An 8,130-nucleotide genomic window follows, 5' to 3' on the forward strand; every position below is an offset into this window, starting at 1 on the left:
AGCCAATGAAATACAAGCTCGCCGTGACGTCAGCCCGACAAAATACGCACCCCGACGGCCTGCAAGGAATAAATTCTATTTCTAATTCCGTCGTGTCGGGGCCCGACAGAAAAGAAAATAGAAACGGAAAGGAAACAGCACAGAACTAAATTTCAAAAATATTTACCTACTTGGTAAATCTTTTTGCTGAAAAGTGAAATTTCGTTTTAAGTGTGGGTGAAATGAAAAATTTGTAGCTTGCCTTAGTCTGTTTGTATGAACATTAACAGATATCATCGTGTTTATGGTTAAAGACGTTATTTTAGAATCCATCTTTTAATTTTTCGTTTCTTTTTAATTCTTCGCACAGCTAACATCAGGAGTATTTTTCTGTCCCTCACTGACATATCTTTATCTTGTTTCCTTGTAACTATAATAAACTACTCTTTATTTTACAAATCAAATTAACCTTACTTCGTATCGCAGACGACTAATTTTTTTTTTTGCACTTCAACTGTCAATAATAAATAAAAGAGCTTACTTTGTTTTTAGCGCTTTCTATAATGCATTTTAATTGAAGTATTTAGCTTGGCACGATTTGCCGAAGGTCAAATTGAAAATCGTCGGGTTATTTTTGTCGTGGTATTGTGACCCTACGCTTTTAAATCTGTCGTGCTGAGATGCTGCACGACAGTTTGTCGGGCCTGTCGTGTCGGGGCCGTCGGGGCATTGTGATTCCAGCTTAATACTAAAATCACACCGGCACACTGTGCAAAACACAAAAGTTTCTCCTTTTTGCGATTTCAGAATACACGAGAATTTGTTGTTATACGCAGCACGGTAAGTCTGAATATATTTCTTGTTGGCTAGCTTACTCGTGGTTCCCATCACGTAAATACAAACGAAAAAAAACACGGTTGCGCAGCACTCCATTGGCACTACGAACAAAAACAATAGTCAGCCATTTTGAAAATAATATAAGGAACAAGGAACAGACCAAGGAGGTAGGGCTGACGTCACAATTGTGGTCCGTTCCTCCGTTTAAGGAAGCACTTTTTCGTTGCGTTAAGTGGAAAACAAACGTAGACAGTCCAAACCATATACAAGTAACTAACTATTTCTTGTTTTGTTTTCATTCCGCCTTCCGTCGGTGCGTCGGTAACATGGCCGGTACAGTAAAAGTTGGCAGGTATACATGGCCGGTACAGTGAACGGTAATAAACCACCACGCAAAAATAAATCCGTAAGATATTAAAGACGTCCGTAAAACCGTAAAATAGTATTAAAATCCGTAAAACTTACGGACAATCCGTAAAAGTTGGCAGGTATGAATACTGCATTACTTGCTATTAATTTCTTATGTTGTAGGCAGCACAAAGGAATGTCTGAAGCAAAGTATAAAAGAAAACCAACCATACTGGAGTGTTAATTTTATTAAATAAAATTATGAGTATAAACTTTCTTGCAAGGCAAGTTTCTTTTCTGCAACTTCTGCCCTGCGAAGTTGGGCATCAGCAATCTTCTCCTGTGCTGCTGCCAACCTTTCTAAAGCAACTCTCATTTGTCTTCTCTCTTCCAGGTTTGCCTTTTCAAGATTAACTATTTCCTCCCTAGCCAAATCTGATGCAGATTTATACATTGTTTTCTTGTCCTTTTGTTTACCTGAAATGTTATTTTGTTTATTAAACCACAAAACATTACAACTATAAAACAAATAATTTGAAAAACATTTATTCCCAAGTTGTTACATCAACAATGTCCTTAATTTCTTTCGAGAGAAGTTAGTGCTTCACAGCAAGGTTTTAGCAGTAATGGCTGACATGATAGGATTCAGTAACAAAAGATTGGTGAGCTGAGAGATGAATAAGAAAATTATGATTCAGCAAAATCTTGAATACCAAAATAATCACCAATGCAGTACTAATACACTAGAACCCAGATTTTGTGGATCCGGACAGGTGAGTCAATAATATTCGTAAAACAAAATTAATACCAACTAATTTTGACATTTCTGCCAGACAAAAAAAAAATAGCAAAAAAATTGAAGTTCTTTTCATTTATAAAAAAGTATAAAGTTTCATGTTTATAATAAAGAACACTCATGCAATATTCATGATATTCTTACATCACAAAAATTACTGTGGTGAAAGATTTCTTTCACCTCTGCCTATACAGTTCTGCAGCAGTGATCATCTGTGTTGTAGGTGAAAAAAATTAAACATCGTTACCATTATTCAATGTGCATTCCTTACAGACAAAATTACGTACTATAATTATAGGTTTATATGATGTCTTCTTGCCTAAATACATTTTACGTACGCTTTTTGTGACATGCAAAAAGTTGTACAAAATATTACAACAGTGCTTTCTATCTGTCACAGTATGATATAGAGTAAACTTCTTCACAGTACTCCAGTATTTATTCTTTCAAGGAGGGGGTACATAAATGTGAGTTTCACCAAACACGTCAAGGAGCACACATTTCATTTACTGACTGGTTAAAAGCACAAAATGCAAATTCTGACATAACTTGAAACCTGACTAAGAAAGTACCACTGTTAAAAACCATGCTAGAGTGGGATAATACATTTCATGAACAATTTCACAGATTACTTTCTTTCTCAATATGTTTATCAAAATGGGTACACATTTACACTAAAACTGTTGTCTTCAACAATTACATATTAAAAATTTATGATTTTGGAACTTTGTGAGGCAGTGGTATTTTAAATGCTAAGTGATAAATCATATACTGTATCTACTGCAACCAAATTTATTATGATGAATTAAAATTTTGGACAATAAAAACAAGTTTTATCAATTTTGAGGTCTGTCTCAGAGTTCGTGTCAAATATGACTGCAGAAAAATAGTTCCACGACTGAAGATAGTGCAGCTAAATATGTATTGACTGTTTACAAATAAAATTAAAACATGTCCAAGCATAAAATTATGATTGTTTGGACTTGTATATAGTGTTTGTGAAATCGAATTTGAACTTCCTGCGCTACGTCCTGCAGCTTCCAGGGACAGAGTGACTGTGATCGTTCGAGCATCATGCACCAGGAAGACCCCTTAATCATACAGCTGTTGAAACACAAGACAAAACTTACCTACCAGAAACATGCTTAGACCTTGTCGTCTGAGATGTGGATGACTCAAGTGTTTCCAACTGACGCGATTCATCTTCTACAGGACGAGACACACCAGAAGACAAACAATCTGTATCATTGTCCAATACATCCATTTGTAGAGGGTCCTCCATGGATACATGTTCGTAACTGAACTGTGGTAATTCCGCACAAAGACGATGGCATGAAACAAAGTTTTCCACCAGAAATTTAATTGAAATTTGTACACAATATATACATACTTAACAATATAACCTTCTGAATCCTATTGAAGTTAGTTTAATACAAAATCTTGAGAAATAACACAAATCTTGTTCTTAAACCTTATATTAGGTACTATCACATTACTGTACAATATGGCTGGCAAAGAAGAAACTATAAATTAACAATACGGTGCATAACTTTAAGGTTGTAAATATCTGACGTACTGCTAAGTACAGTGCATTTAGGTTAATGTTACGAATTACATCATGCAACTGTCAGTGGCAGAATAACTATCAACATTTACATATTTTATACATTATTCACAATGCTAGACAAAAATAAATTCCTTACAAACAAAAGCCTGAAACATTGCCCTGTTATGAATTTTAAAATCAGCCACCCCCCTTGGATATGAGAAAATTTTAATTGGGTGCCTTGTAAAATTTTGATGAAAATATCAAGTGTTAGTTCAAATGATGTAATGGAACATCACTGCAATTCGAAATGCATACTTATAAACATTTAACTATTATATTAACCAATGCACTTACATAATATTATGTAGTTTCATATTACACTACTGTAAACCATATACAGCACAGACGTGGCTATATCTCAATGCTTCATTAATTTGTACTTACATCACCAGAAGCAGGAACACCACTGATTCCATCCACACTCCTTGCCAATAAGTTCCAGGAGCTGCTCTTCCTGTGGGTTTAGGATTTCTTTCAAAGGACCTCCCCCTCCTGTGCCCATAGCATGTGCCTTAATATTCCTGGCCTTCTTTTTTGTTGCAGCTTTCCACAGTGTCCATGACTGAAATGTGCAGAAACCTAACTATATATATTTTACTAATAATTTTATAAAATTTTATATTGTGATCATTGTAATATTTATTATTAAAATTTACTACTGATTTGACCATTTTTAACCATATTTTGTAATTTAAATTGGTTTATTACAATTTTATGTTTATTATCTATAATGTAGATTTGTAATTTGTTTGTTAAAATGATTAGTAATTGTTGATTGTATGTAATCTTTTGATAATACTACTTGACAAATCCAATACGGTGATGTTTTTTCATCACTATACTGTATCTAACTGGATAACATAAATGAAATGAAATGAAAAATAACTGAACAAAGTCAAACCCCTGACTAGTTATTTTTTTGTAGATGTAAGTTATCTTTATTTACATGGATTATCCTCACTTAAATAAAATATATATATATTATTTATCTACCAAGACTTAAATACCTGAATAACATATTTCAGACAAGTAGGCATACAACCTTTTAACATAAGGTACATTTATTTTTTAACTTGCAATGTAGGGTACATGTGCTACGACTGGATGCATAGGAAACTAACCATTTATGTACCAGACTCATGACTCGAGCTTGTCTTTTCTGTTTTAAATAAGTTATACTCTCTGCAATAGAATGTTAATTTGAGTACGGTACTACATAAACACGTAAATGTTTCAATCTAGTGCCGAATTTCAATGCTACATTACATTAATTGCTTTGAGGTTAACTGCTGCACATGTTTAGATGAATGCTATCATTTTTACTGATGTCCTCTAAGTTTAGTTTTAATAATTTAATAACTTGTTACGCTAGGCAGCATGTACATCAAATAGCAATTAAAATTGACAAATCCTACTCTTGTGAATAAAGCAATTAGGTAGATGAGATTCAAATTTAAAAAAAAATGAGCTTAAAGAAGTGAAGCGTGAATAACTTGCCCATTATAAACATTTCTGTATTGGGGTAGAGTGTTCGTCTAACAGTATTAGACAAATTAGTACCTACCTTTCGTAACTGGGAAATTGATTTTGGCGGACCACATGCCAGGCAATTCACCTTCTCTGTTAATTCGGCCCACATTCTCTCTTCTTTAATTTTTGTGAAAGTCGCCGAAAACTTCCCTCTCAAAAATTCTGGATGCATTCGCATAAAATCCAGCATTACTTCAAATTGCTTCAAAGTGGTCTTTCTAGCGCGAAACTTCTTTTCCATGTTTACAGTTTATACATACTACCTTGCTCCGCCGAAAAGGAAGGATGCAAGCAAGATAGAAGGAAACAGCCAGAAATATTGTTTCGGTTAGTCAATTTTCGTGTTTTCGGAGCGGTGCCTGCGGTGTTGCCAAGCATTCATTACTAAACAAAGATATCAATAAAGATACTACTTACAGAATATGACATAAAGATAGTTACAAGTAAGTATCTTTGTAGCTCTCTTTATCATAAAGACAATCATTGTGACTGTCTTTATGAAACGTCGATATAAAGAATACACTCCCTGAGGTGTTTACTAATGAGAATAGTCAAATGAATCATTCTTGCACGGGGTTTCACATATTGAGATGGGTTCTTGGTAAAGCACAATAGGAACATCAGGTAATTCAGGTAGAATCTCTGTGGAAAAATCTATTGTATCTCTTTGAAGTTCTGATACTGGTAATATCATTTCCCAATAATGATGAAAAGTGATCCCTTTGTAGAACATCCGGAAGATGGTCACTCCAAGATGCGGCTAGCTATTCATTATTCTGTTTATCTGAAACATTTATGGAAAATGTTAACATGAAACAAATGTAAGGAAATTTTCAAGTATGATTGTAGTGCGTCTGTAAATAAACCAAAATATTGTATTCTTACCTTCACTATCAGAATTTAATAATGGTGTTGGGCAAATGTCTACAGCATCTGTTTCTGTTCCTTGAGGCATGTCTGAGGATGGAGTTGCTACCAGGTCTGGTGGTTTTGGTGTTATATCAATATTAGGCAGTAGGTCTGCTGTGATTTCAAAATCAATTTTGTCTGTAAATATTAGATGGTTTTAACACAGCAAGAAGAATTTTCTCTGAAAAACCAAATTTTTCTGCTCAAAAAGAAACAGTGAACAGGCAGTATTTTTAATATTGTTAAAAATGAAAAAAAATACATTGATATTTCTTTTGAACAATTCAACATGTCTGAAATGGTACAGCCGTTAGGATTAAATTAATTCACATTATGTTTTAACTTACTCTAATAACTAATATTATCTCTATACTTACTGCAATATTGTTAGCATTTAAATGTTTAATTTTTTATTAAATTATTTTAATCTGTCATGCATAAAACAATTAATTACAGCTGTTTTATACTACAATAAACAGTACCTTAACTTTAATATGAGCATTTTCTAGAAAGTTATAATGTCGATATGGATGTAAATGTTATAACTTTTTAGAACCTTACCTTCAATTAATTTCTTGGCCAATTCTTTCATTAATTTTCCTCTTGACATTACAAATGTAGCACTATGAAGTAATTATAATAATATATTGGTGCATAAAATAATACTGTAACAATAACTAAGTATAAATACTATTCACACAAAGGAACAAACTTCACTTGGTACAAACATCTGAACACAGGTAGTACCAACATTTATTCAACAAAACAGAACCAACTAATCCTAATTCCTTTTGCTGAAAAATATAAATAAATTTTTTGCATTAAGTTAAACAGAACCAAACATGGTTCCATTCGGCTGAATGTTGTAAGAGCAGGTACATTTCAGTATAATATTCAAGGTAGAATAAAAATATTATCCAGCAGGTTGGTTCCTTTTAATAAAATGTGTAAGGTGATGTTCTAAATATTTCACTTTTGAGGGTTGGTTCCTTTCTGCTTAATGCTGTCCATTTATTGAATTTTTTGTCACCTGTCCCCTCGAATTAATGTTATTAAATTTGTTCGGTTATGCAGTAACAACCCAGTAAATTAAGGCATTATTTGAAGTACAGTAGCACAGTCATAGATACGAAGTAGAGTTTTTTATTAATTTATGTTAATATTTAATTTCCGTGCGCAATAGTACTTGTGTACCATTAAATTTAATTCAACGTATTTATAATGTGATGATTCAATAAAAGATATTATGCTTTCCTTAATAACTATTCTGTTCCTTTAGGGAGTATTTACTTAAGCCCATTTAATAGATTTCAGTGGTTTATATTACATTTAAATATCCCCGATGCGCGAGTATTTAGCCAGTGTTTATATTATGCCATCCTGCATGTTAGCAATAGGCCAACAGCTGTAGTGGGAAACAACAGAAGCTTTCAGGCTGACTAGGATGCGGTAGTGGCAAATAACGCATCTATGCATTTAGTAAACTACAGTCAGGGATAACATCAACAGATTAAATTATCTTTTTAATAATAGAAAATGTTACGTTAATGTTTTGTTAAAACTTATTAGAACTTAAATACAACAGCCCCTCGAAATAACGCGGTTCTATTAGCGCTGTTTTGAAGTAACGACGCCAATAAATAATGATTTAAAGTAGCACTGTTTTCTTTTACAATAATTTTTATTTCCGTGCACGCAGAATACAAATATACTTGTTTAGCATTAAATATAATGCAACAAATTAATGTGACGAACAAAAAACAATATTTTACTCTGTACTTATAGCTTTCGCTTCCTTCATTTCGTATTTATCTCAGACGACGTCCGAGTATTCGGTGTATGTTTACATTACGTCATAATCCCACTTATGAACAACAGCCAGGGTCTCCAGATTAAGTTTTAAAAATTTCTCCATAGCAGACAAAAAATTTCCCCAAAATGATACAGATTTCCCCAAAAATCTTTAACCTACCTTATCTACCTATTCATTTAAAATCTTATTTATTATGAGTGTTGGCCGCTTAAAGGTGTGGTATTATATGTTCAGAGCTGTAAAATTATCGCACATATCAAGAATCAAAGTATATAAATTATTATTTTTTATATATAAATAAAAAAATAT

The 8,130-nt window shown here is 33.0% G+C and overlaps 1 long non-coding RNA gene across 3 annotated transcripts; it reads right to left on the reverse strand.

Annotated features, from left to right (window-relative positions):
* Positions 1-1,394: 1,394 nt before the first annotated feature.
* LOC134527705 (uncharacterized) lies at positions 1,395-7,730 on the reverse strand. 3 transcript variants are annotated; one of them, XR_010074251.1, is made up of 6 exons: positions 6,570-7,730; positions 5,985-6,146; positions 5,134-5,883; positions 3,954-4,131; positions 3,091-3,263; positions 1,395-1,641 (listed from the first exon to the last, which is right to left on the reverse strand). It is a non-coding gene; the product is annotated as an uncharacterized LOC134527705 (long non-coding RNA). The 3 variants fall into 3 exon arrangements; XR_010074250.1 differs by having other exon boundaries at positions 3,095-3,263; positions 5,985-7,730; XR_010074249.1 differs by having other exon boundaries at positions 5,985-7,730.
* Positions 7,731-8,130: the final 400 nt, after the last annotated feature.

The sequence above is a fragment of the Bacillus rossius genome, chromosome 1 (assembly GCF_032445375.1).
Source record: "Bacillus rossius redtenbacheri isolate Brsri chromosome 1, Brsri_v3, whole genome shotgun sequence".
Taxonomy (NCBI): domain Eukaryota; kingdom Metazoa; phylum Arthropoda; class Insecta; order Phasmatodea; family Bacillidae; genus Bacillus; species Bacillus rossius.